Source organism: Patella vulgata, chromosome 2, assembly GCF_932274485.2.
Source record: "Patella vulgata chromosome 2, xgPatVulg1.2, whole genome shotgun sequence".
Classification (NCBI taxonomy): Eukaryota; Metazoa; Mollusca; class Gastropoda; family Patellidae; genus Patella; species Patella vulgata.
Window position 1 is genome coordinate 23,018,449 of NC_065880.2, and position 27,988 is coordinate 23,046,436.

Genomic DNA, 27,988 nt, shown 5'->3' on the forward strand with positions numbered 1-27,988 from the left:
TGGATTGCTTCACACGTCAACAACTGCTTCTCAATCGATATACAGGTGGATAAATAGGGTATTATGAGACGGTCCCTGTTGTAATGTCTCCAGGTAGTAGATTAGATGACAGGCTAGTCAAACCCTCTCCTGTTACTGTACACCTTGCCCCACCTGTACGACCTTACCTCTCCTAGCCCGGATTAATAATACACTATCTCCACATAGTATGTAGGACTCGGTTATACCTGATAATACGACCAACAGGGACGAGAAGAAAGGGAAATTCTCGAAGATCCATATATATACTGCTTGGTGATTTTAACTGTGTTATTGTTGTGTATTATGAAGTAAGAGACTATAGACTTGTGTAGTGGGGTAATTTATATATTAATAACAACAGACATCACTGACTGCTGTAAATCTATACACGTGAAAAATGGCGAATTGTATGTGGATTCTAACAGTGTTATGTACCTGTATGGTACAAGGTAAGTATAACACCGATAGATATTGTTATTTTAACTCTTGAACAACTGAAATGTATCTTGTAAAGTTTAATAATATTGTCAGTACTGAAATAGCCTGTAGTCGCTTGACCTGATCTTACAGATGGGTATACCTGGGATTTATGATCTCGGATGAAGGACCTGTATTTGTTGAACCATGAAGCTTGAACTGTTATGGGGCAGTTCGCCATTATAGTAGACTTTAAAATAAAATTTTAAAATAACGTGGACTAAATCCGTTTCAAAACCCCACCCCACCCCACCCCACTCGAGCTTCATTAGTTTAATAGTTGATCCGTTCGTTGATCAGATTAAGCTTAAACGTCCACAATTTAGTTGCCATTTGTATACAGCATTGTCCTAAACATTATCCTTATTTATATATCTATGTAATATGTTAGGTTACATGGGATCTTGTACCAGTCATTTATAATGCGGATTAGTTATATCATATGCCTGCTTTATATAAGTTTCAATGTGCTAATTATGTTATATTTTGTATATAAATCATGAGTAAACACTTCCCTTTTGTAATAAAGCTATAGTGGAATTACCGAATAGATTTATGTAGACTATAAAATACGTACAGGAAAGAAAACAAAAAATAGGCAATTATCAATATTTCTAGTTGGGGTAGAAATTCAATCATTACCTTAAGCTCTGCATTATCAGACCCTTTGACTATATTTAACCTAATATTATAATATAGTGAGAGGAAACACCCAAAATAACATGTTTAGATGAAAGGACTTGTATTATTGCGATATTATCAATGTGATTTGGTTCATGTACTTTATACAAGTTTATTATAATATCAATAGATGAATGATCTGTGTTAGAGGGTGTCACTGGGATAGGACGGGATCTTTAATAGGCCTATAGATACATGGTTTTGTCTTTATTTTGAAAATATCATAGAAACATTCTTAGGAAGATATTTAACGAATAACTATTCTAGAATTCTATTGATTACTTGAAGTTTAAGAAATAAATGTATTGAGATTCATTCTAAAGCAATGAATTTAGATGCCCTCCTTAACTTAGCCATTATTAAAGCAACATTGTTTTAACTGAGTGAATTCACAAATTTTGACTGTGAAAATTTTCTGCCCTGGGGGCTGATGTTCTTGAACCATGACACAATGACATTTCTCTATAGGTTTTAAACAAGGTCAGGCTCCCTTTTGAATTGCGTTCACTCGTTATGGCCAGGGCGTGTCGTATTTCTTAAGTAATTCTGTTCACGGGATTTTCTATATATTGTACATAAGTATAATCTTTTGTACTGATATGAATACTTGTATATATGACCATCTTTTTATGCAGCTCTACCATGAGTCATGCTTTGTTTTGAAAGAAATAATTTGTCCAATCCGGAAGAGTAAATTTAATCTGAGACAGTAATCCGAGGCTCAAGATCCTTGTAAACATATGAGTTTTAGTTTAATATTTAGACTATATATGTTTGGTAGAGAGTCCAGGCTTATCTATTTATTTCATATGATATATAGATCAAGATATAATACATAAACATGTATAGAGAAATTGGAATGTTTCGATAACAAGCATATCTCTATACTATGGTAGTTTATTGTGATGTCGGTACCCCTAAGGGTAGATACGTCTGTACATGTGAAATAGACAATATAAGACATAGATTGACAGGTATCAATCATTTGTTATGATGAACAGCGAGACAAAAGGTGCTTATATAGAGACATAAAATACTATACATGTAGCTGTGTTATCTGGTGTTGATTGCCTGTGGTATTATCCTCGGATGAAGCGGACGTTATGCCCAACAAACAAACGAACGAAATAGATAGAAGTACCATAAAATGTCTTGTAAAAATGGTTATTATGTAGTTATTTTAAAATCTAAACTGTTTGGTTTCCTATACAGCGAACTAAAAAAACGATTTACTTCCAAGAACTCGTTTTACAAAGCCTACGTCAAGTTATATATACCGTATGTGTTGTTTCATGTACCAACAAACGGTTGCATGTTTACCCTTTCTAGAACACCTGATACCACTTCTAATATGAGTAGTTTGTACAGTAAGCGAACTGTTGTAGTATACTGTTATTTTGGGCAATCTCATCTCATTTGAGGAGTTCACAAAGCGAACAAACTTGTACTGTTATATTCTCATACGACCACGGTCGCTAAAAGACATTATGGAAGACATTTAAGTCAACTTTTAAATGACCAGTTTCCAATAATATAAGGATTATTAGAAACATTTGAGGATACAAAATGTCAGAACGCCGAATGTGCGAAGTGTACGTGGGGGTTGCTTAAAGGGACAATAACACTCTTGCTGGCTTGACAGCTCCAGAAAATAAAAAAATAGCCTTATTCTAAGTACTAGATGTGTTAGTGTCTTACCTGTTGTGTAAATTATCCATTAAATCCTCTTTTACTTGTCCAGAGGGTTCAAAAATATTTTTAAATTTAAGTCACATTTGAAAAGGTTTACGTGAGGCTTTTCAAATCATTTAGTTGAATTTTTCCAATTTTTTAAATTATGTGTGTTAAGATGAAATTTATATCATCAATTAATTGGAATATTGTAAAATAGTACAATTTGTTGATCAGAATAAAGATTGGGATATATTATTCAGTTACAACAAGAGTGATATTGAGCCTTTAAACAGATAACACAACACTTGTTTAGACATTTCATTTCCACCTACTAAGTTTTGTTTTTAATGCAATGGAAAATTAATGACATGGAAGTGATACTGTGAAGGTTGTCAGTTAATTATACTGTCATATCAATGTTCTGATTTCTGGACAAACACCAGTTTATGTTTTTCACGCTATGAGAAGAAAAGCAAAGCTGTGAGTCCAAATCTGATAATAGTCTGTGTAAATTGTCAATGGATTATAACGCATTCTTTTGACATAGCCTAAAGATGCTAACAATTTGGTCATAATGGAATTGGTGAATTAATCACTCGGCCAGGAATTATGAAAACTACTTCCATTCCTGGAGCATTTCATAATTTTTGAAATCATAACCAAGACTAATCCTTATTTGACAATCCTTATTTCGATTTACATGTAGATAAAGGTCATGCCCAAATTGAGAAATTACATTATACAACTTGACTCTCGATTAGAAACCCCGTTTTCTCATACCCGCATATTCGGATTTTTTAAGACTAGTTCTCCGTTATCATGTGTGGGTCATGTGTGGTTGACAGTACTAGGCGTGGCTTGGACAATGGGCTTAAAGACGTTGACGAATAGATGTGTCCGTCATAATTCTACAAAAATTATAATGATTTTCTAAATGTAACAGGGGGATCACGTGGCTAAGTGGGTAAGACGCTAGCTCGCTAGCCTGGAGGTCGGGTGTTCGATCCCTGCATTGGCCGAGAAAGTTCATCTAGATTTTCCGGCGTGGTTCTCCCTTGTCAGTGATGCAGGACGGAGAGGCTGACAAGAAAAGCTGTCTAGTCGTTCGGATGGGACGAAAAACCGAGGTCCCGTGTACACATTGGCGTGCACGTAAAAGATCCCTTGGCAGTTGGAATTCGATATAAGAGTAGGCCGTAGTGCCGCTGCCCGGGCAAAATTTCCCTCATAGCACACTGTATGGCGTATGCCCGTCTTCATTAGCCCAGGTTAGGAGCAGAACAGTAGGACGTTAAACTCCATTTCATTTCATTTCATTTCTAAAAGTAACAGGTGTTTTGAGGTCAAGCTTGTATTAAGTCGCAGAATATGAGTCTATAATTTAATTTACATACAGGAAACAGACCTATACCTATTGCTGAGTTTTTAATCGAATCTAGCACCATTTGATTGATGTATTTATATTGGTTCTATCAATTACTGAACTTGTTATTAGACAGGTTAATCGATTTCATGTTTTACTTAGCTCATTTCTCTCTATAAAACATATAAACAGCTTCGTCATATTATAAACATAATAAAAGTACTTATAGTCTATATAGTATACATATTCGACTTCTGAAATCCAATCTATCGCTCCATTGACATAAATTAGTGACGGATGCAAAGGACGAAGCAGAATATGCTTATTCATTGAAAACGCTTCTCATTTGGGAAGTTCGCATTGCTAACAGCCTTACCATAGACACCACGTTAAGATTTGTGATGAAAGACTTTATGAAAGCCATGGGTGTATTTGATGAATCACTCATTCCTGTTACCGTTTGGATTATGTCGTGTTCCTTCAGCATACAGTCGGGCAATTATTTAGTGAAATGAAATGAAATGGGGTTTAACGTCCTACTGTTTTGCTCCTAAACTGGGCTAATGAAGACGGGCATACGCCATACAGTGTGCTATGAGGGAAATTTTGCCCGGGCAGCGGCGCTACGGCCTACTCTTATATCGAATTCCAACTGCCAAGGGATCTTTTACGTGCACGCCAATTTGTATACGGGACCTCGGTTTTTCGCCCCATCCGAACGACTAGACAGCTGTCCTTGTCAGGCCCTCCGTCCTGCATCACTGACAAGGGGAAACCACGCCGGAAAATCTGGATGAACTTTCTCGGCCAATGCAGGGATCGAACCCAATTATTTAGTGTCATCAACACTAACGTAGGTGACAATAGTTATTCAAAGGCCACATCATATTCCACGTCATTGCTCTCTAGTAACTGCATGCGGTTGATTATACGGGTGGTCGTACTATTGGAACGATTATGCGCCACCCTAAACAAGTCAATCAATACCACCTTGAAAATCTCAAAGGGTTTAAGCCAACACCGGAACATAGCCCATAATATTCTAGTCTATTTTTGTCTTGTTGTTCGCATGGTACGCGTGCACATTTTAGTTTTATCACCGTTACCCTAGGAGATTATTGGTACATGTATAATGTTCGATCCATCGAAGCAAATTTGCAGTAAATCATTGTTTCAAGCTGTCAATGTCCTGTTGTATACAGTGCCATTAAAACTAAGTCGTTCTATATCAAGTACAATTAATATATTTTTCGTACATTTGATAATAATGTATACATGGGTACTAAATAAACAATTAACACGTGAACCAGTTCCACATATCAGTCATTGTCAGGTAATATAGGCATGTGTAGGCTATATGAGTGTTAAAACAATGCAATGGAAGTGAGGTATGTATGTTATTTTCCGCTAGTTAATACAATATTGGTTTGTATTTCTGTAAACTCACCAGGCAGCTTCGTTGTCCGCGCTATCGCCATTGCTTTTCATGGTGTATAGAAGGTTTTAAGATTAGAAGCCTATATTATTGTAAAACTTCATCACATTCTCGGGTTTTCAAGCGTCCAATGGTCTCAACTCTAATCCAAAATTTTCAAATGGCCAATGGTCTCAACTCTATAGAATGTATCTTCACCGGTGACTCTTCGGTGACATTCTACATTGGATACATTCCATTTAGGCCGAGAGAAGGGTTACATTTGGTAATCAAGTCTTGCTCACAGGGTTAATGCCAGCGTGGCTGACAAAGGAAGCATATCCAGAGTCAATGGTAGAGCATGGCTATAAGCACATATTGACAATTGGAATTCAGGGACTGGGTGGAAACCCGCTGACCGAAGATAATCCTCATCCACCACATTCTACATAAAAACAAAAATTACGGGTTAGTCCTAAAGTGACACAGTTATTTGTACATTAAGGCTGTATGTTTATATCATCAGTCATATAGATATAAATATTACACCAAATAAGTACACATTACACAATATGTCATATAGATATAAATATTAAACCAAATACACATTACACAATATGTCATATAGATATTACACCAAATAAGTACACATTACACAATATGTCATATAGATATAAATATTACACAAAATACACATTACACAATATGTTATATAGATATAAATATTACACCAATTACACAATATGTCATATAGATATAAATATTACACCAAATAAGTACACATTACACAATATGTCATATAGATATAAATTTTACACCAACTACACATTACACAATATGTTATATATAATAATTTTTACAAACATATCGGAAAATCTCCAAAACACATCTAGGGTTATTTTCAATTAGCGGCACTTATGGTGTCGACACGAAACATACCAATTATTTTCTTTAGATGTTGTTATTATCGTAATCCCCTAAGGCTATAGGGACGGTCTATTCTAATCAGCCCCTTTCTTCCACCATTCTTGTTTGCATATCATACAACTTTTTAAAGTCAATAGCCATTATCTGGTTATACTTAGCTGGCTGTTACAACACAGATAAGTAGTGAGCTTTTTGACTAGAGATCTAAATTTGTGAGGGGTCGTACTGGGCGATCTATTACGTAACTCGCATTCTTTATAAGTACATATTACTTAAAGTGTTCAATTTGTTAACGAAGAAGTCCCTTTGGGGCTACTCTCAAAATTATAATTTCTATTGCACTTTAGTAGGGATTCTCAAAATTGTCAATCAAAACGCCAATGAAATTCTAATCTGCAGTGAAGTACTTATGTCTAGCGTAATATGCTATTCGGAATCAAGCCGCCGTACACCTTTGTGAATTCCTCTTCCGTGATACGGATGTGTTATTCCATTGGTCATTCAACTCTCCTCCAATTATTTATAAAGAAGCATTCCTTTAGTTTAATTTTGTATTGTATTAATTTCTCACCTGACGGGCTGTACCGTTTATCCTTGGTCAAAATTCTGAAATTTGTTAATTTATATTTATGTCTGATAGTCCGGTGGCTGAAGTGGGGGGGGGGGGTCACCACCCGAGCTGTGAATTTATGAGACCAAATTTTTCTAGACCAGTTTTTGCGTAGATTCCGAATCTGGGTGGTCGACGGCTGGAAATCACAGGTCTCTTGATTGGTAGTCTTTGGAGAAAAGACAACTGGATTCATTTTGAAATTTGTCACTGCAGATTTTATTTCTGGTCAAATCTTAAATACCAACCTTGATTGCACATACTAGCAATTTAAGGGTTATGATCTTGAATTATAAGAATCCAAATTCGGCAATTGAGTAGACCAGAATTTAAACTTAAATTAGTAAACAAGCTGACTTCCGGTTAACCTTTCAAAGCAAAACATTAATCGAAAATATCTGTCTCCACCAGTAATCAAAGTAACACGTCGGGTCAACTTAATTCAATATCATATATTGAATCACAATTAGGTTGGATTTTATGTTCTTCTGGAACACCTGTTAAAATTCGGCATCCTATTTCTTCAGGAAAACACCAATTTAAAAACCAAATACCCGGGAGAACTGAAAATTAAACTGATTTCACCTCACTGCTCATTAATGCATTCTCTCTTTTACCGATTAAAAATAACTGGTATATCCGGAAGCGACATCTGTAAGCATTTTGCTTGTTGTCGTATCCTTTAGATTGTAGTCTTGTGTGACCATTGTTTAAAGCAAATGGCCATTACATTTTAAGATGGATTATATTACACATCTCCATTGATTATATACGTACTATTATAATGTGGATGTTAGAGAATTTGGGGGATCACGTGGCTAATTGGGTAAGACACTGACTCGCTAGCCTGGAGGTCGGGTGTTCGATCCCTGCATTGGCCGAGAAAGTTCATCCAGAATTTCCGGCGTGGTTCCCCCTTGTCAGTGATGCAGGGCGGAGGGCCTGACGAGGACAGCTGTCTAGTCCTTCGGATGATACGAAAAACCGAGGTCCCGTGTATACATTGGAATGCACGTAAAAGAATTCCCTCATAGCACACTGTATGGCGTATGCCCGTCTTCATTAGCCCAGCATAGGAGCAGAACAGTAGGACGTTAAACCCCATTTCATTTCATTTCATTTCGTTATAGAATTTGGCATTAAAGAATCAGTCCTAGATATATTTTTGATGAATAGAACAGGATTATTCCGTGTCAAATAAAGTGTTAAATAACATCGTATACCCAACCACTGGCATACAGTATGACTGTATTTCCTTATCAGAGATTTCAATTGGATAAACGGTTCCAATACTATGGAACCTGAACATGGCAAAATGATGATAAAATGACGATTATGAACATATAATTGGAATTCGAGTAGTTACATGACATTGACCTTATGGCCTTATAAATAAGATTAAACGGAACGTTGTTTGTTTACTGTTTTTAGTTTAATTTTTGGCTCAAACTGTCGTCAAAACACAATTACCAGTGGCCATCACTGTGCACAATTGCTTTTACTCGATATACTTTAATTTTTCGCAAATAAAAGCTATAGCATCCCTAAAAGTTTTGATAATGTCATAAATTATGTTGTGAAATATATTTGTATTATTAAAGTGGTAGGTACTCGTGCTATTGTTATCAACAGTCCTTCAGGTTGTTTAAGATCACTAGAATCCTTTGATAGATAAAACTCGGGTTGAGATATAACTGATTTTGTAGACATAGTAAACCACAGATTAAAGGAGCTAAATCGCTAATATTTGGGACCTAGAAATTGACAAAAATGAGTCGCAACGCATATAATAATGTGATATGAATGTATATAAACTGATTTACATTCAATCGTTCCTGTTTTTACTGTAATTTCTAATCAGTTATGTTCGGCGATAAGAATATAGCGTCACCATTTGACGTGACTTGTGGAATGTGTCTAGCCCTGTTCTTTGAGTCCCTTGTTCCAAATGGCGCTGAAACGCCAATGGTAAAATGTTTATTTTGTCTTGAATATTGGATATCAGAAGCCCATCTTTTCCCTGTAAGATCACAAGACCAATGTTGATTTGAATTGACAAATAATTCGTGTTTTCAATGTCGAAGATTTTTGATGATATTGAGTTAGAGACTTAGCTACTTTAAACTAAAACTATAGTTAACAGTTCTGCTTGACCCCCCGAAACACAAATTTATTCGTATAGAGGATGTCTTATCACTAATCAAAATAACACATCTGATAAACTCAATACAATGTCATATTTTGGCATAAATGCATATCGTGTTAGTTTCTTTTCATAAATTGCATAGAAATGAAATGGGGGGTCAACGTCCCATTACTCTGCACCGACTAGATTAATAAAGATTGGTATACGCCATGCAGTGTGCCACAAGGGAAGCTTTGCCCGGACAGCGGCACTACGGCCTACTCTTATTTCGAAGTTCAACCGTCATGGGATCTGTTACGTGCACGCCAATGTGGTCACGGGACCTCAGCTTTTTTTCCCTCCGGGCAAATATACGATTTCCCTTGCCGGGTCCCCGTCCTGCACCACTGATATTTGGGAAACAAGCCGGAAAATCGTGATGGACTTTCTCGGCCAACGCAGGATCGAACACGGGGCCCACGTCTTACTCGCTGAGCCACCACGGCTTCCAAATTGCATTGATGATGAGTCGTTATGTTATGAAATTTATAGCAACTTCACTTCATATAAGCATATCATGTAAATAAGTCTCTTCAGGGTTTATAATCTGCTACAAATAATAAACTCAAGACTGAATAGGATATAAATTTCGTTACTTTTTTATGGTTTGTTTGTCCTCTCGATATTTATTTGTGCTCCTCATAAGATTGTAAGTAATCATCCCATTTAATAATTCAGTCTTCGTCAATCCCAACAAGGAAATATTGCTATATTAAATGACATTGTGGTGTAAAATATAATTATGCGCACCTTAATATCTTCTTAGCGGGCGTTCTTATAAAAACTATAAACGACTTATCATGCAACTGTTAGTGACAAAGTAAGTATGACGGGCTGTTTACATTTACTACCAATTTTTGTATCCGATGAATATACTTAAATGGTCTGCACCGAAAGTGCAACCTCCAGAGACATGAAAAATGCAGAATATTCTTTGCGGCGCGGGTGGGGGGGGGGTTAGCACGTGCGCGCTGTATCATTAGGTCTGTCATTGAGTCAACTGGCGTGGTTTCAATTCCCTGGCTGTACGTGACAAGGTGTAGGGTCGCATGTCCTACGGTTTCCTCTCACTGCTAAAGAACCCTATACGTGCAAGCAAATTATTGAAATAAAATTGTACCATATGTTAATCCCGAAATGACCTAGTTTGTGACGAATAGACGTTAACCCTCTCTCTCTCTCTCTCTCTCTCTCTCTGAAACGGTTATGGAAATGATGTACTGTATGTTTAATCAGTTACTTTCCAAAATGAATCGTTTTTCGTTTTCAAGCGCAATCAATCGATTTATGCCATAGAACTCTTGCGTTTATTTTAATAAGGTCAATTAATAAATGTCGTTTAAACAGTATGATTATTTCACGCCTGGTAGACAACAGCCCTCAAAACTTACAGCTTCGACATTTTGGCTACACGAATCATGGTAACTTAAAGCTAATAAGTTGACTAACGTATGATATATTGCTTTATTCAGCTAGAGTTATGTCATCACACTTTATGTCGAGTAGCTACTTTATCTTATAACCACTTTTTATGTTAAACATGTCAGTACTTTAAGTCAAATACAAGTCCATTAGTCAACTTCTCATGTCATGGCCACCATCTTAGTGATTTTCGTTGATGTAGTATGCACCTTGTGTCTATGAATCATCTTATTAAGCAATGGCAGGCCCGTAACTAGTGGAGGAGCCGGAGGCAAAGCCCCCCCACCCCCCTGCAAAATCCCCCCCCCCCCCCTGTGAAAACCTTGTCGACCATAGATATACATTGTTCGTCAATTTTACAGCACCCCTGACAACACTTTCTCATTGCTCTGAGCTAGTTAGGCCCTGATCAATGGAACATAATTATCAGTCCGGATATATTTTAAAATATCCACAGTAAAGGGATTTGGTCAGTCTAGAGGTTGTGTACGAAATGAAAATCAGACTGTATACACCCACATTAGCAAATTTGTTTGTCTGAACCGTAGGTTGCTTGGGTATACACACGATGACCCGGAATTGTCTTTAATACCGCGCATATGTAAACAACCGTGTGTTAAATCGTACCAAAATACACTACATGAAATAAATTATTTAAAGTGTTATCGACAGTTATTATAGCCTAAATGCGCCCAAAAGCAAATAACCATTTTCCATATTTAAATTTAATAGAATTATGATCTTATTTAGAAGGCAATCTAAGGGTTTGAATCAAAGAAGGGGTGGGGTGGATGGTCGCGCTGTATAAGGTCTGTCATTGAGTCAACTGGCGTGGTTTCGATTCCCCGGTTGTACGTGACAAGGAGTAGGGTCACCTGTCCAACATCGTGGGGTTTTCCCGGGTCCTCCGGTTTTCTCCCACTGCTAAAGACCCCTAAAGTCCCGAAATGATCTCTCCTCTCTCTCTCTCTCTCTCTCTCTCTCTCTCTCTCCCTCCCTCTTCAAAGATAAGACAGAAGGCAATCATTTATACTAAAAGCTCATAGTATCCTGAAAGATTATTTTCTGAAAAACATGTATATTGTATACTGAAATAAATGGTAACGCCATATCCTCACGGATATCTTGAATCCTGTATCACACCGTATAAATATACATTGTTATAGTCCTGTTATAGAAAAGTGAGAATAGAAAAATGATTAATATGTATATGCATGAAGGGACATGATGACGTGTTTTAAAGGATGTGTATATATTTATAAATCATGATTTTGTTCAGTTGTGATAGCGAATGATGTAGTTATGTCTGTTCGATGAGTAAAACGAACTATTGAAAGATTTCATACATTACCAATTCATCACGGTCGAAAAAACAAGAATTTTTACTTCACTTGAATACCCAGATTTACCACACCCCTTTTTTATACTCTATTGATATGGTCTATGTAAATATATCGTGCCGTATTGTATATGTATATATAAAGCTTTTAATATAATATATAAATATATTAAAACGTTCACACGGAATATATCCTAGTTATTTAAAATTATATAACCTCATTTTACGTTTTAAATACAGGGATAGTCTTTTAAAGTCTTGTATGAATGCGTTATTCTTTAAGGAGTTTGATTTCAGATGTGTATCTTTACACGTAAAAAAATGCGCTTACATAATGGTGTTTTTTCGGGGGGGGGGGGGGTGTTTTTTTTTTTGTTTTTGTTTTTCTGCTTTGTAAATAACATTGATGGTAGGGTAAATTTCTATGAAAACTGAGCTCCCTAACCTACATTACTTGAACATTCCTCTATGCACTCATGTGAATATGCATTTGTAGTATCGCTTCTTCCATATACTTGTGAACTATAGTTACATGATTTGGCGGGTGTCATGCAAGAAGTAGTGTCTAAGTTCTCTTTACGAAACATCTACGAGAGAAATGTCCTGGGGGATGTCCAAATGCAAATACTCCTCTATTCATCTTGACGTTTAGCTTAAATTCGTCTATTTTGGTGTCATTGGAAAGTGTTTCGTCGTTAATTTTGGATTGTCTGGTTTGTATTAATGTACTGTATGTTCTATACATTTTTAGATAGCTGAGCTGTACCATTTATTGTATGCTAAAATCCATTTACAAATGACTCGTGTTATTATTGGTACAGGCAATTTATTGACATTAAGGAAAGAAAACATTAGTTTAATATTAGTCTAAATAAGATGTGTATTGTCTACAGATGTTTCAAGTCTTTTATAGACATGTAGATTAATGATAATATAGGATAGTAATTATAGTCCTGTCAATCAAAATAACTCAGAAAAAATGATCTCGTTTTAAAGATGTCGTCCCTGAATTTCACATGTTCTGGTATAGTGGGTTTAAATATACATCACAAACATTAAAATGTAAGTAAATACCAGTAGCCCACTTACAAACATCTTCAGTAGAAGGCTTGATCTCGCTTTAACTCCGTACATCTTACCAAGCCCTTCACGTCATAGGATAGTAATTATCGTCTTATGAATCAAAATAACTCTGAAATAATGATCTCGTTTTAAAGATGTCGTCCCTCAATTTCACATGTTCTGGTATAGTGGGTTTAAATATACAACACAAACATTAAAATGTAAGCAAATACCAGCAGCCCACTTACAAACATCTTCAATAGAAGGCTTGATCTCGCTTTTAACTCCGTACATCTTATCAAGCTCTTCGCGTAATACCCTGCATATTTCGACACTAATTTCGACTGCATACTAACCCAGCTGGGGAGCCTATCAGATTCTCCGATCAGAGCGAATAACAAGTCTCGCGCTTTTCGGCTAAAATGTCTACCTGTGATAATCGAGTTTATTCAATGTCAAGGTTTCCGTGGAGGTCGCCATGTTTGATTTGAGTGTGTTTGTGTCACAACCTCTGATTGAGCTATCGTTCATGTGTCTGCGCTAAAGGGAGATAACGTAGCTATAGGTTCGGGAATTGCAAACAAGTTTAGCAACGTCTAGACGTTGTAACACTCGCGATCGTTGCTTCGGGGACATGATTTACAGATGTCATAAAGCATCAGCTCAAAATATTGTATTGGTTGGGAATGATCGCAAATCCTTAACGGGGAATATGTATATTCTCCCACCCCATTGTGTAACCTAATAAATAAAATGATGCCAGGTACCTTCGGTAAACGGATAATTCAGACAAGATGGAGCGATGAGGATTAAGCTTCAACTCATTACTATCTGGAACATTTCTGGGGGTAACCGGAGTACTTAGATAAAAAAAATCACTTTGTTACGTACTTGTCACGTACATACCAGATGGGTTGCATGGATAACAGACCTTATGATCGCTTTAGACACCCACCCCCTCCAGCTTTAAATTGCCCCACGGGACTAGGCTGAATGATTATTGGAGCTTTTGAAATAAAATTAACCAGTTTTATTTAATAATATATATATATATGGAACAGCTCCTTTAAATTTGGGATAATCATGTAATAACAAAATTAATCAATGAGAAAGACAGACACAAGAAACAAACATGTCTACTTTAACAGGTAAACAAGAGAATGAAACCTATACCTACAAAAATAAATCGTTCAAACGCATTTTATTTGACATAAGCTATAACCTAAGATTACTGTAGGCAAGAAAAGCTTATAGGCAAATACCAAGCCATATGATCCCCCATGGTCATTTTACATGTACGTTTTTACACATTCCTTCTTCTCGTGGTATTTGTCAATGGTTTTGTACATTTGATAATCAAAGTCATCTACACTGAAAATAAACGCTATCTGAATTCACCTTAGCTCCAATGTACATAAGGCAGAACAATCCATTGATTCGAAGTCAGGATTATCGTTACCGTGAAATAAAAAGGATATCCCGAGGGTCTATAACTGCAGACCTAAGACCCAAAACGAAGATCCCCAGTGTTATTGCCATTATAACTGTACTTACATGTTAAATACCCCTTATATTATATTTCGATAATAAGGGTACTATAAGTTTTTTTTATATATTTTGGGAGAATAAGTATTAAAAATGTGTTTTTGCTTATACACACTCGGTTATCCCATCTTTTTCAGTAAACCCGATTCATTTATTGGACTCTCTGTCTACAATGGGTAGTCATGATTTGAAAGTATTAAACAAATTCAGATTGTGCAGTAGGTCAACACCAAAAAAAGGCAACGACGTTTTCTAGATACTTACGTTGGGATTGTGGTTAGGCCTGTACTTTAAACAATGAATAAAATGGATTTAAAAAAAAGACATTAAAAGTGTAAATAGATTATATAGTTTTGTGAATGATGTTTCTATGGAAACAAATGCACATTATAGCTAATGTTATTTTTCAGATTACATTCGTTTTCAATATCCTACCTACATGTCATCATGTAATTAGATTTGATGATATAAGATATTATGTATGTTTTATATATTACATGTGTATCAGGACAAGAGGTCTATAATATAAGACGGGGGATCACGTGGCTAAGTGGGTAAGACGCTGGCTCGCTAGCATGGAGGTCGGGTGTTCGATCCCTACATTGGCCGAGAAAGTTCATTCAGATTTTCCGGCGTGGTTTCCCCTTGTCAGTGATGCAGGATGGAGGGCTTGACAAGAACAGCTGTCTAGTCATTCGGATGGGACGAAAAACCGAGGTCCCGTGTACACATTGCCGTGCACGTAAAAGATCCCTTGGCAGTTGGAAATCGATATAAGAGTAGGCCGTAGTGCCGCTGCCCGGGCAAAATTTCCCTCATAGCACACTGTATGGCGTATGCCCGTCTTCATTAGCCCAGGTTAGGAGCAGAACAGTAGGACGTTAAACCCCATTTCATTTCTATAATATAAGACATTAAAATATATGTATGTTTTATACTTTACATGACGTGTATTAGAACAGTGTGTATATAAGATATTGATATATGTGTATTATTTTATATATTACATGACGTGTATTAGGACAGTGTGTATATAATATTGGATATTAATATCTGTGTATGTTTTTTATATATTACAGGTGTATTAGGACAAGCTGTAGGTGATGTAAGTGGTCTGATAGCAGCAGCTGTAATTGGTTTCTTTATGTTAATAATTGTAATAACAATGTTAGCCTTATTACTTACACTGTAAGTGTACAAGTTATTATCCACAATTCACACGATTTTTTTAAACCCACTCCATCATTTCATCTGTAACCATGCAAATTGAATAATTGTGGCATTTCCTAATGTTAAGTCTTTAATAATTTGTGGCATTTGAGCATTTCTTCATGATAAGTTTCGAAGAAATGTGTCATTTGATCTTATTAAGCCTAATACAAATGTGTCATTTGATCATTGTAAGTCTAGAGTAAATGTGTTGGTTAAGCATTTCTTAGTAAGTCTGAAAGAAATGTGTCATTCCTTTATGTTGAGCCTAGAATAACTGTGTCCGAATGGTTGGCGCGTGCGTGTTGTATCATAAGGTCTGCCATTGAGTCAACTGGCGTGGTTTCGATTCCCCGGTTGTACGTGGCAAGGAGTAGGGTCGCCTGTCCAGCCTCGCTGGTTTCTCTGGGGTCTCCGGTTTCCTCCCACTGCTAAAGACCCCGACGCGCAAGCGAATTATTGAAATAAAATTTAACCATAATATGTTAGTCCTGAAATGACCTAATTTGTGTCGAATAGACGTTAACCCCCCCCCCCCTCTCTGTCTCTCTCTCTCTCTCTCTCTCTCTCTCTCTCTCTTATGAAAAAGACATATTCAATTTGGAATTCATGTTCTAAGCGCGATGGAGCCTCGGAGACTCAGTGAGTAGGACTTTGTTTTCGATCTCTGTGTTGATCAAAAAAAAATAAATCGAGAGTTTCCAGCGTGGTTTCCCCTTGTCAGTGGTGCAGTGCGTAGGCGTCCGCCTACAGTTGTTCGGATGGGACAAAAATCCGAGGTCCCGTGTACACATTGGCGTGCACGTAAAAGGACCCTTGACATTTGGAATTCGAAACAAGAATAGGCCGTAGTGCCGCTGTCCGGGCAAAAGCAAAATTTTCCCCATGGCACCTGTATTGCGTATGCCCGTTTTCATTAACCCAGTCGGTGCAGAACAGTAGGCCGTTAAATCCCATTTCATTTCATGTTGTATGAAGCGCAAGACCAAACCCATTAACTGATTTCCTGCATTTTATAGATAATAACCATCCTGACCTAACAGATGATTGTGTTTTTCAGAGATAGTTGGTATCCTAAACTACAAATGTGGAGAGGTAAAGTAAAAATACCTCGTCATGTTATTGCATTAAGGAAAGCTCGAGCAAAGAAAGCGGCTTCAGATAGAAGCATGGTAGTTGCAGCCGGCAATGGTACTTTAAATGGTAAAGTACCAATGCATGTATCAGACCAAGATTCAAGTAAGTATTGTATTCTAACGTACGGTTCACGTATATGATTTTACTTACAACTAATAGGAGAAAAACAAAATAACAACTACAGTCTCCAGAAGTAATAATGAGACTTCATTGATGCATATTTTGGTGGTGTGACATCGCTTTGATAGGCTTTATGATTATGGTGATATATGTTTTTATTTAATATCATTTTCTTAATTATAACTGATAACATTAATCAACATCATTATACCTTTTTGAAATGCCCTCTTTAATTGATGCTGCACATATACCATCTATACATTATTTTGTTAACTCTATTTGAAATGATTAACATCAATCGTCGTCTTTAAACATTATTTGAAATGCCCTGTTTAATTGATTCTTCACCAATACAATTTATATGAAGTGTTCAATTTAACTGATTATACACTGACCGGTCCAGTATGGTGTCAGTATGTATACCTATTTGGAACGCTGTCGAGGCATCAACATAATTTGTAACTTATTGATTACGCTCTTATTTAGCTAATGTAATGGCGCTGCATCCTTGTATGGTTTTTTTACAGTTTCCCTATTACTTTTTATTATTCTAATATTAATATTCATATATTTATTCTAATCTTTTACTTCACGCTTTTCATTAATTCATAAATCTGTTTTCCTCTGTTTTCAGGATCGTGGGTTGAAGGCTGGTAAGTTACATCCTGACTTTTGTTTCCAAAATACACATGCTTTTTCAAACATTAATGCTATCTTATTAATTAGCATCATATCAAACGTTATATTCTTAAACATACATTATGCAGAGCTAAACCTGCCTATTGCAGGTCTTTCTTTAGGCCTTAAATGTTATCTAAATTATTAATTAAACATTTATTTAAAAAACAAGACCATAATCAACTCTCGATGGCATCGCATACGCGATATTTAACTAGATTAGAACGGTTCGCCATTTAAAAATTTAATTTGAAAATGGGAAAGCGAGACTAAGTCTCGAATATGCCAGTGCTCTGGTTACCACAATGCACACATCTTGTCAAAACTACAAACAGTGATACCTTGGGTCATAATAAAGTAATTTAAATGAAATTTTCAATATTTTCATTTTGCATTATTTATTTTCGAACTATTATAGTAAGAATGATCATTTCTTTATCTAAATCTTAACTAATGTATCTTTAATCTATATCGGGGCTATAATTATTCACGTTCATGGCGTTACATTTTATAGATTAATTCGTTTTAGAGGTCAGTTTATGATAAACTGCACAAATAATGTTTGGTATATGGTGTATCTCTCTTTGCACACTGGATAACGCATGATTATATATCCTTAATTAATTACAAGTATTATATATCTTGCTCATAATTAAAACCTACATTCTGAGGGCCCTGAAATTTTAACTGTTCTGCAAGCCCTTCACAACCAGAACGAGATCTATGTTTCCACCGTTATCTTCTCCAATTTAATTCCTAAGTCATTACACTATATTTTGTGATAGTTCATCCGTGAACTCTTATATTTTATTTAGTAACGACCATGCCAATGCAGTATACCTAAAGAATACAAGTCGCTTCTGCGGCTCCCCCGGGGTTAAGGCCATTGAACCTTAAGGATCATTAGTTTCATAGTAAATTCGTATAATCAATATTGATCGACAGCGCCTCTTAAGTGCTGCATTTCCAATAAACTTCTTTAGTACCGTCTAAGAATCAGGTTATGAAAGAAAATTTCAGTTTACTTCATTAAATTTCCAGGGTAATGCATGGTAGGAGGTAAGAAACTGGGTCAACCAATATAAAAACTGTTTTATAGCAGAATATGTAGATAATTACATTTTGATGTTCATTATTCTCAGACAAGTCAAATTTAATGACCACACTTGAAACTTTTTCAAGCTGTAAATGTCAGTTTGTAATATTGTTTACACATTCTGTTAAATAACGACAGTATTTTAATATAGCAATGTAGATTATCATGGTTTTGCGTTTTTTATTTGTATTTTTTCTAACTTGATCAAATAGGAAACTGCCTATAGCATGCAATAACACAAACGGGCAGAGTATCACACTTTAAAAAGACCAGAAGTAAGCAACTCGCCTCTATACCCTTTTCGATAAAAAACAAATAAATAATTTCTCTTTGTAGATGTGATTTCTTTTTACCACCAGAAACTTTTGGAATATTTTGTCTGTCTTGACAAGTCTTTAAATATGTTAAATAATTCGTTTTTATTTGGGTGTGCATTGGTCATGATTCTTTTGATGTTGTCGGATTTTCACTATTCTTTAAGATACACCTATGCCAAAGTTAGAAAAGATATAAAAATAGCTTTCAATTTTAGATATGTTCGTTCTCCTGTTCTTGTATCCGTCTATACCTATGTAGCCTATATTATTTAGTTCCTGCTTCACCCTATAATGTAGTACGCTAGCCTATAGGCCATATATCTTTTTCCTTAGATCACAATAACTGTGTGCGTGAATATAAATTATTTAAGTTATCTTTTACAGTCTACTGCACACACTATGGCTGCGTGATATAAAACCATAAATGTTATATTACCCCGGACATAATTCATTGGAAAAACATGTACAATTACTGTTTCGACTAATGTTCTAGAATCTAGATAATCCAAGCCGAGACTTCAGTAATTGTAAGCTTGTTCATATAATTGCATCCTTACATTTATAGTTCAGTAACGTAATGCATTGAAACACTTTAATAAGTTATTGTTTGTACAGGTTTAACTTCCTGGTATGAATAATCCTAAAATAGTCACCAGTATATGCATGGATAATATTAAACTATAAACCATTGTAAATAGTTTATTAAATTACAAATTCTTTTTTTATATCCTGATATATTTTGTTTCATTATTTGTTTTTCTTATGCTGTTTACCTTTAAGCTATATTTAAAGTGTGTGTTCAATCACCTTCTTTTCCGTGCCCCAAGCTCGGCTTATGTGTGTTCTCAATCTCATTTCGTTCCGTTTTATTTTTAAATTCTGTATTTCTGTGGACAATTGTCTGGAAGGTTTCTTAAGTTATCCATAGAAATAAGACAGGAAAAGGTCTTTATCCGGTAATCGCTGGTATCGAAACGTACTAACGAGTAGTGAAGTGAGCATCTTATAGAGTTGCGGGATTGGCACTTTAGGGGACCAGGCTGGTGACGTGACAGTCGCACCCTTCTCATTTCACACATATCCCCAGGGGCGCCGGAACGGCGCGAGGGCCAGGGTACCAACAGATAGGGGGTCCAGGGGGCAGGTCTCTTCCCACGGCCTCTAGAAAATTTTGAAAATTTGTCAATTCCGAGAACGCTGTTTAGAGCGCCTCTAGCATTCCAAATTCTAACATAAAACCATTTAAAATACATGATAATGAAAGAGACAAAAGCCGGATTATTCACAAATGAATAGATTAGTAAAAGGGTTGAAAACTTTCATCATTAGAGCATGGGTATACATGTATACCACAGAAAAGGGCAGGGTACCATTTGTATACCCTTGTACCCGGGTTCCGGCGCCCCTGTATATCCCTGTGACAATGTGCCCAGTTAGTCCAAATGATCCCCACTAACTCGACAATTCTCGTTGACCCAGTTACGTTTCGATTCAAGGAGCTGTGATGTAATAATAGTGATACAAATATGATCAACATAGCCCTACCAAAAAAGATTAAAGGTGTATGGAAGTATTGATAAATGTGTAGGAAATTGTGGTGGCTACATGTTTAGTTGGTGTGTCCTCACTGTGCCCACTTTTGATTAATCCAATTAAGGTCTAATTAGGATTAGTGGATTAAGCGGATTAGGATTAGGTGTTATAGGTAATTAGATGGGAAAAAAACCCAAATATTTTATGTAATTTTTTTTTTATTTTTCGATGTTTTATATATATTTAATAAAAATATAACATACATGGATATATCATACATCACATTAGCACTTTATAATTTAATGAAAATATAACAATTTTCGATGTTTTATATATAAAATATTTAATAAAAATATAACATACATGGATATATCATACATCACATTAGCACTTTATAATTTAATGAAAATATAACAATTTTCGATGTTTTATATATAAAATATATAATAAAAATATAACATACATGGATATATCATACATCACATTAGCACTTTATAATTTAATGAAAATATAACAATTTTCGATGTTTTATATATAAAATATGTAATAAAAGTATAACATACATGGGTATATCATACATCACACAAAAACAAGATAAACAATGAAAATTTACAATGTAGTTAAACGGGCTACGCCATCGGCATACTCGAATACAGTCTTTATACCGTTCTGAAGATCTGTTTTCAGAGTTTGGAGTCGGGTTTCTAGTTGCCTGTACTTTCTTCTCTTAGGCCGTAATTTTCCGTTGGCACCTAACTGGAGAATGGTTACCTCGGAGTAAGCTTGTTCATTCTTAAAAATATTTGGGTGAGGGGTGGCAATAATGGATGTTATCTTGGAATGCCATCCTTCAACATGGTTCGTTGTGCGTGGACCTTCAGTGTGGAAATGGTTCCACATCATTCTGTCATGCTGCCCCTCCACCCAGAACTCAGTTACGTAATCTGCAAATTGCAACACTCTGGCATCTTGGAGTGGTGCATCATCAAGGGCATGCAGCCATACATCTTCAACCTGCTGTATTGGAATTAATGGTAATGCTGCTGCTTGCTTGACGATTTTATTGATTTCTGGCACCCGAGAAAAATCTGCTTGTAGTCCATATTTCTGCGCATTGCGCCAAATACACTGACCAAAGTGAAAAAAACAACCTTTTAGTTCTGACCTCGGCAACACAGTTCTCACAGCATTTTGCATACTAACTTCGAAATCTGTAAACACATGGCCTGGGTTAAGATTAACATTGACAAGTGCCAATGTTTTGTCTCTAACACATCTGAGGAACTCAACATATGTTACCTCCTTCTTATCGGGTAATAGTGCATACACCAAAGGGAACATTTTATTGTGTACAAAAGCATGTATAGTGTAGATCTGGGTGAATAAGGTAGGACTCATGCTAAATGTTCCATCACAGTATATAGTGTCTGCATTGGCGAGATGGTAAAGATTTTCTTGTGTGGAAAACACTAGAAACCTGTTGTCGGCTGCTGCGTGGAGAAGGAAGTCGTCTCCGGATGTGGTCTTGGTGTAAGAATCTGGAAGCTGGATATCGTTGCGGGTCTGAGGAAGTGCTGGGAGGATCTTTGCTCGGGCTCTATACAGGGAAGCACAGCAACTATAGAATGTTGGAATCTCTCTGATCATCTCACCTGAGTCACGGTCAGATCGAAGGGCTGTAAACAAACAAAAAGAAAATATTTATTATACATATTATTATATCATTAATACTCGACCAGACACTCGATTGGTTTGTTACGGAAGAACATGTTCAGTATGCTTTAACGTTGAATCATTTAAATCAACGGCACACAACATTAGAGATAAATACTTCTTCTTGATAGATGGCACAGACTGGTTTGGTTTCCTCTTGCACCTTGGTTTTCATGGCAACGAGAAATTTGTCGACTGCCACCTTGTGTGGGTTAGCAACATGGTTGTGGTTTCTGGAATATTTGGTAATAAAGCCTTGGTGGGTGTTCAGGGTTGCTGGACAACCTTTTATACAACATCTCCAGTATACTCGTTCTGCCTTCCTATTCTTCACTCGGAATTTGTATTCTTCATGGACTAAGTTTTCTCCACCTTGAGCATTGGGGATGTACTGCATGTTTACTTGAACGTTTGCCATGATGAAATATGACAGACTGACTTCTGTGTGTCCTTATAAAGACCGTGTAATGTGTAGGCTTACTGAACATAATTCATATTATATTCAAGGGTCATTTTTTGAATAAAATTCATCACTTTAACGATTACAGTGAGTTCATCTCACCAATTATAAGACTGAATATTTAGTCACTTTCAATATTTGTTTTTTTCCATCTAATTACCTATAACACCTAATCCTAATCCGCTTAATACACTAATCCTAATTAGACCTTAATTGGATTAATCAAAAGTGGGCACAGTGAGATGTAACCGTTTAGTTCCCCCCTAAATAGAAAGCTAGCTTGCTTTATTTTAACTATTTGATTTGTTTGTTTTAATTGGCTATCAGTTAAATACAATTTGGAACAGATGACATCGTCGACAATTTATTTTGTAAATCGTGAGTTGGTGCCCAGAAGGTGCGCTGATCAAATCATAGAATCTCTACAACAGGAGATGCATACGAATCGGTTATTTTATTTGCGTAACCTATATAATATAAGTATTTATCAAAGTAAAATTAAAAAGGTGTCATCGATCCATAAATATGAAAGTGACATGATAAATATATTCCCAAGAACGTAATAGATAAAACATACATCATTATTTTTGATCAAATTAGTTTACATGTATATGAATGTCAGCACGCAAAGTTCAATTTAAAAAATAAATCAGTGTGTTTACGTTTTATTGTGAAAATATCAATCATGCAATCTTTTATTTCCTTCCCAGGTACACATATTAAATTTATATTTGTCATGTTCCAAGATTAAAGGCAGATTGTCTATATTCTGGTTATCTGAAAATTAAACTTTGATAAATTTCGTTGAAACATAATTAAATAAAATCTGTGTGTTTTATTTATTTTAGGAATTCTGGTGAAGTGAAAGAATACGAAACAAAGGTTTGTGTGGCTTATTGGTTTTAATTCTCTGAACACCATTGTTATTATTATGAAACATTTATATGGTCACCGTTGATTTCCCTATTCACTATGATGTTAATTCTCGTCTCTTTGGTCGGCTCTAATTTTTCCCAAAATTTTCGTAGACTGGAACGTTTTCAGCCACAGATGTGGCCACGTCTTGCTCAAAACTATGTATGAGGTTCACCATGAAAATCTTAAGATACACAGAAGTTAAGAATAGATGGGTGGACTGTATCCGTATAGCGCATCATTAACCACAGTATGCAGATGTCTTTTTACAATATGTTTATATAGGTGACATCTAAAATGTATAGGTTAACACTTTAAAGATGAAAAATAAAGATGCACAATAATAGAGTATGGAAATCACATTTACTGGGGTATGAAATGTTAACGTGGTTTTAAAAGATAAACATTATCTCTGATAAAAAACAAACAGGTGGGAGCTTATTCCACATAAAGGTGTTAAATTTGCCTAGATGTCCGATAAAGCTGTACGACATGACATGAGTAGAAGGGTATTAAATTATCAATACATTTGTCTAGATACACGATAAAGCTGTACGACATGGCATAAATAAAGTGGGGGGGGGGGGGGCTAACGCCTCTTGCAGTATCAATATATTACTTAATGTCTCCCTCTCGACCATTAAACCATACATTTTTTACAAATTTACGAAGATAGCCACTCAAAGCGTTGAAATACTCCTACACGTCAGCTATTGCTCTACAGTTGCCTATGAGATAGCAAATCTTGGATATTGACCAAATTTGATAAAGATGCCTTTATGGGGATTTCTCCAGAGGGGGAAGCCCCGGGATGAAAGGTCGCATAATGACGATTATCTATAGGATTCATCCTCTTAAGACCCCCAATCCGTCCCCCTAAATTTGAAAAGGATCAGTCTCTATCACATTTACAAGATTTTCAGCGAAGAGCGGGTAACTCCTGAACAAAAGGTCGTGGAACAATGAGTATAGATATGCTTCGTCCCCTCATGATCCCAATGTTTTACACCAAGTCGCGGAATGCTGCATATCGATAAGGTTTGTCCTCTCTGACCACAACATCTCATGTTAAATGTGAGAGATCTGTTAAAAACTATACCCTTGATCGCGTCCACGCGGTTGTTGGGGAACGGGACATGACTCCGGAACGGAAGGCTGCGGAAAGCTGGTTATCGATAATAAGGTTTATCCTCTCATGACCTCAATGTTTCCCACAAAATTTGAAAAACTTCCGTTAAAAACTACAGCCTCAATCGCGTTAATGGATCCGTTAAAACATAGCATGTATCGCTTTTAAGGGGTTATTCGGCAAAGGGGAGGGAGTAATGCCGGAACAGAAAGAGAGAGAAATGGGGTTTAACGTCCACTCGGCAAAGGGGAGGGAGTAATGCCGGAACATAAAGAGAGAGAAATGGGGTTTAACGTCCACTCGACACAAACTAGGTCTTTTTGGGACTAACATGGTTCAGTTTTATTTCAATAATTCGCTTGTGCGTAGGGGTCTTTAGCAGTGGTAGGAAACCGGAGAACCCGTAGAAAACCCACGAGGTTGGACAGGCGACCCTACTTCTTGTCACGCCCAACCACACCTGTTGATTCAATGGCAGACTTTGTGATACAGAGCGCACACACTAACCATTCGGCCACCCCCCACCCCCACCGCGGATCGAAAGATCTCAGAACATCGAAAATTGATAGTTCGCCCGCACATTACCAGTATGCTTAATACCACATTTCAAAAGAATCTGTTAAATTTAGGAAAAGTTACCCTCTTCCAAAACTATTCCAACGTTTGATTTCGACAACACACGTTTCGAGTTTTTATTTCTAAAATTTAAAGTCACTACTGGCGGGTTTAAAAGATTTCTTCAATAGATCTAATTACATGTATACTAAATATCTCAATGTTTTATGTTTCGGTTCGTCAGCCTCGAGGTGTGGCATAATTGACAGTTTTTATTGAATAAGTGAATTGTAAAACTCTTTTATCAAAGCAGAAAGGTTAAAAACAAAAACAGGCTTGTGTAACTGAGTGTTAAACAATATTATATTTATGGTAATGTGGGTGTAAAAGAAGGTGTGTAATATTAATTTTAATTACTGGCTTAATCTATATCTTGAATCTTACTTGGTGACTCGATGACTCGGTGAGAAAGCCGCTGGATCACTAACCATGAGATCCGGGATTTGATCAGGGTGTTGGTCGCGAAAGTTACCGAGATTTGTCAGCCAGTTTATTCTTGTCCGTGGTGCATGGCCGAGGTCCTGGCAAGAAACAACATTTAGTCGTACTGAAGATCCTGAGTATACATGTTGGCGTGGATGTAAAGGAACCCCCTACAGTTGGCATTGGCCGAAGAGAAGGCGGAAACGTCGCTTTCTGGGCAAAAAGTTCCTCATAACACACTGCGTAGTGTTTCTCCTCGTCGTCATTAAGGCGATAAACTCTTCGATCATTCCTTCTAGAACTCGCTACAGTCTCACTTTCTGGTTTTACAGAATCGAGAGTCTCGTCAACTAACGTAATGTGTTGTATATTTTCAGGATGTCACCATGACGTTAGGTGAGGAGAAAGATACCGACGAATACAGAATCGTGGCAGAATTAGTTGACAACGAGGCTTTAGATTTGGGTCCTTACCACACATTGTCCGATAAAACAGTCGTTGGGTCCAGTAATTGGGTACCACCAGAAGAGACAAAAGAAGGGCCTATATATTCGGCCGTTAACAGAGCAAGCCAAAAATCAAATCAAAGTAGTCCCGGTCATCAATACGAAGAAACGGAAACGTCATTTTCCGCCTTGACAGCCGACCCAGCCGTTGTTATTATGTAAAATGGATTTTTTAAACACATATTGCTGATATCTTATTCTTCCATTAAAAATTAACACGCATTAATATTATTATACATGTCTACATTAACCTACTGCTTCATGTTAAACTTATTGCTATTTTCTTTTCAAATTATTTTCTTGCAAAGTGAAACTACTCTAGTACATCGGGTTTTACCGATACAGGGCCTATTATTATTGCAGTTTCCAGGTTATTCCATCAACTGTCAAAATCCGCCCAATTTCAACTCTAACAGGATATCACATGTAGCTTTGAATGAATAAAGTCTAACGGAATACGGGGTGCGATAATGTTAAAAATCTCCTTACCTTACAATGAAAGGTATGGAGTTTTTCACGCCTCCTTAATCTTAAGGAAGTCGGGCACACTGCATTTTGGTAGAGATCTGACTGCTGTAGATCTGAGTTTTGTTTCTGTTTTATCAAGACACATGGCTGAAAAATCAAAATGAATGATGTATGACTGATTGAACTTTCTGTTGTATATTTTATTGTGTATTATTTGCTTTTTATATATATCATATTCATCTATATTACTTACATCATTTATTGTGTGGACATTATGTTCGAATTTTGTCAAAATTGGCTGTGTTATTGTACATAGTAGCAATAGATACTTACCTGCTTTTTATAATTCAAGTATTTACACTAAATGAACAACAACGTATAAAGATAGATTAGCAATTATTTTCAGACATAGAAATCTACATGTATATACATATTTAAATATGATAAAAAAAAATCAGTTTTATTTTGATCAAAATGTTAGATTCATAACCATTGCATGTATTGAAATATTCAAATCAGATTACTTGATTCTTCATAGAATCTACATGCTAAAATATTGTTTCAAAATATGAATATTTTCACATTTAAAAAAAAGGTTTAATTTATGACATAACATCAAAAGTAAATTATATAAATTGCCATTTAATATTCTCTTGATTATGTAGCTTTTTAAACAGATCATTGCAGACAGAACAAGTTTTAAGTATTACATTTTGCTGGGATTTGACTCCACAAAACGAATTGTGATATTCGATATTATTTTATATCTCTTTGGGTCAATAATTTATTTTAATAAAACAAAATGTTGCCTACACATATATAATACATTCCATTACTTATCACATAATAATATAGCTTGTATTAGGAGATTTCAGTTTGTATATACATGTATATATATATATATATCTCCCGTTATTATTTCACTGTTGAAATAAATTTATATCTATTT

General features: G+C 36.1%; 1 long non-coding RNA gene across 1 annotated transcript; it reads left to right on the forward strand.

The window, feature by feature from the left end:
• The first annotated feature begins 70 nt into the window (after positions 1–70).
• Positions 71–27,988, forward strand: LOC126811143 (uncharacterized). Its single transcript, XR_007675408.2, has 6 exons — positions 71–470; positions 15,800–15,908; positions 16,990–17,168; positions 17,821–17,839; positions 23,832–23,865; positions 26,443–27,988. It is a non-coding gene; the product is annotated as an uncharacterized LOC126811143 (long non-coding RNA).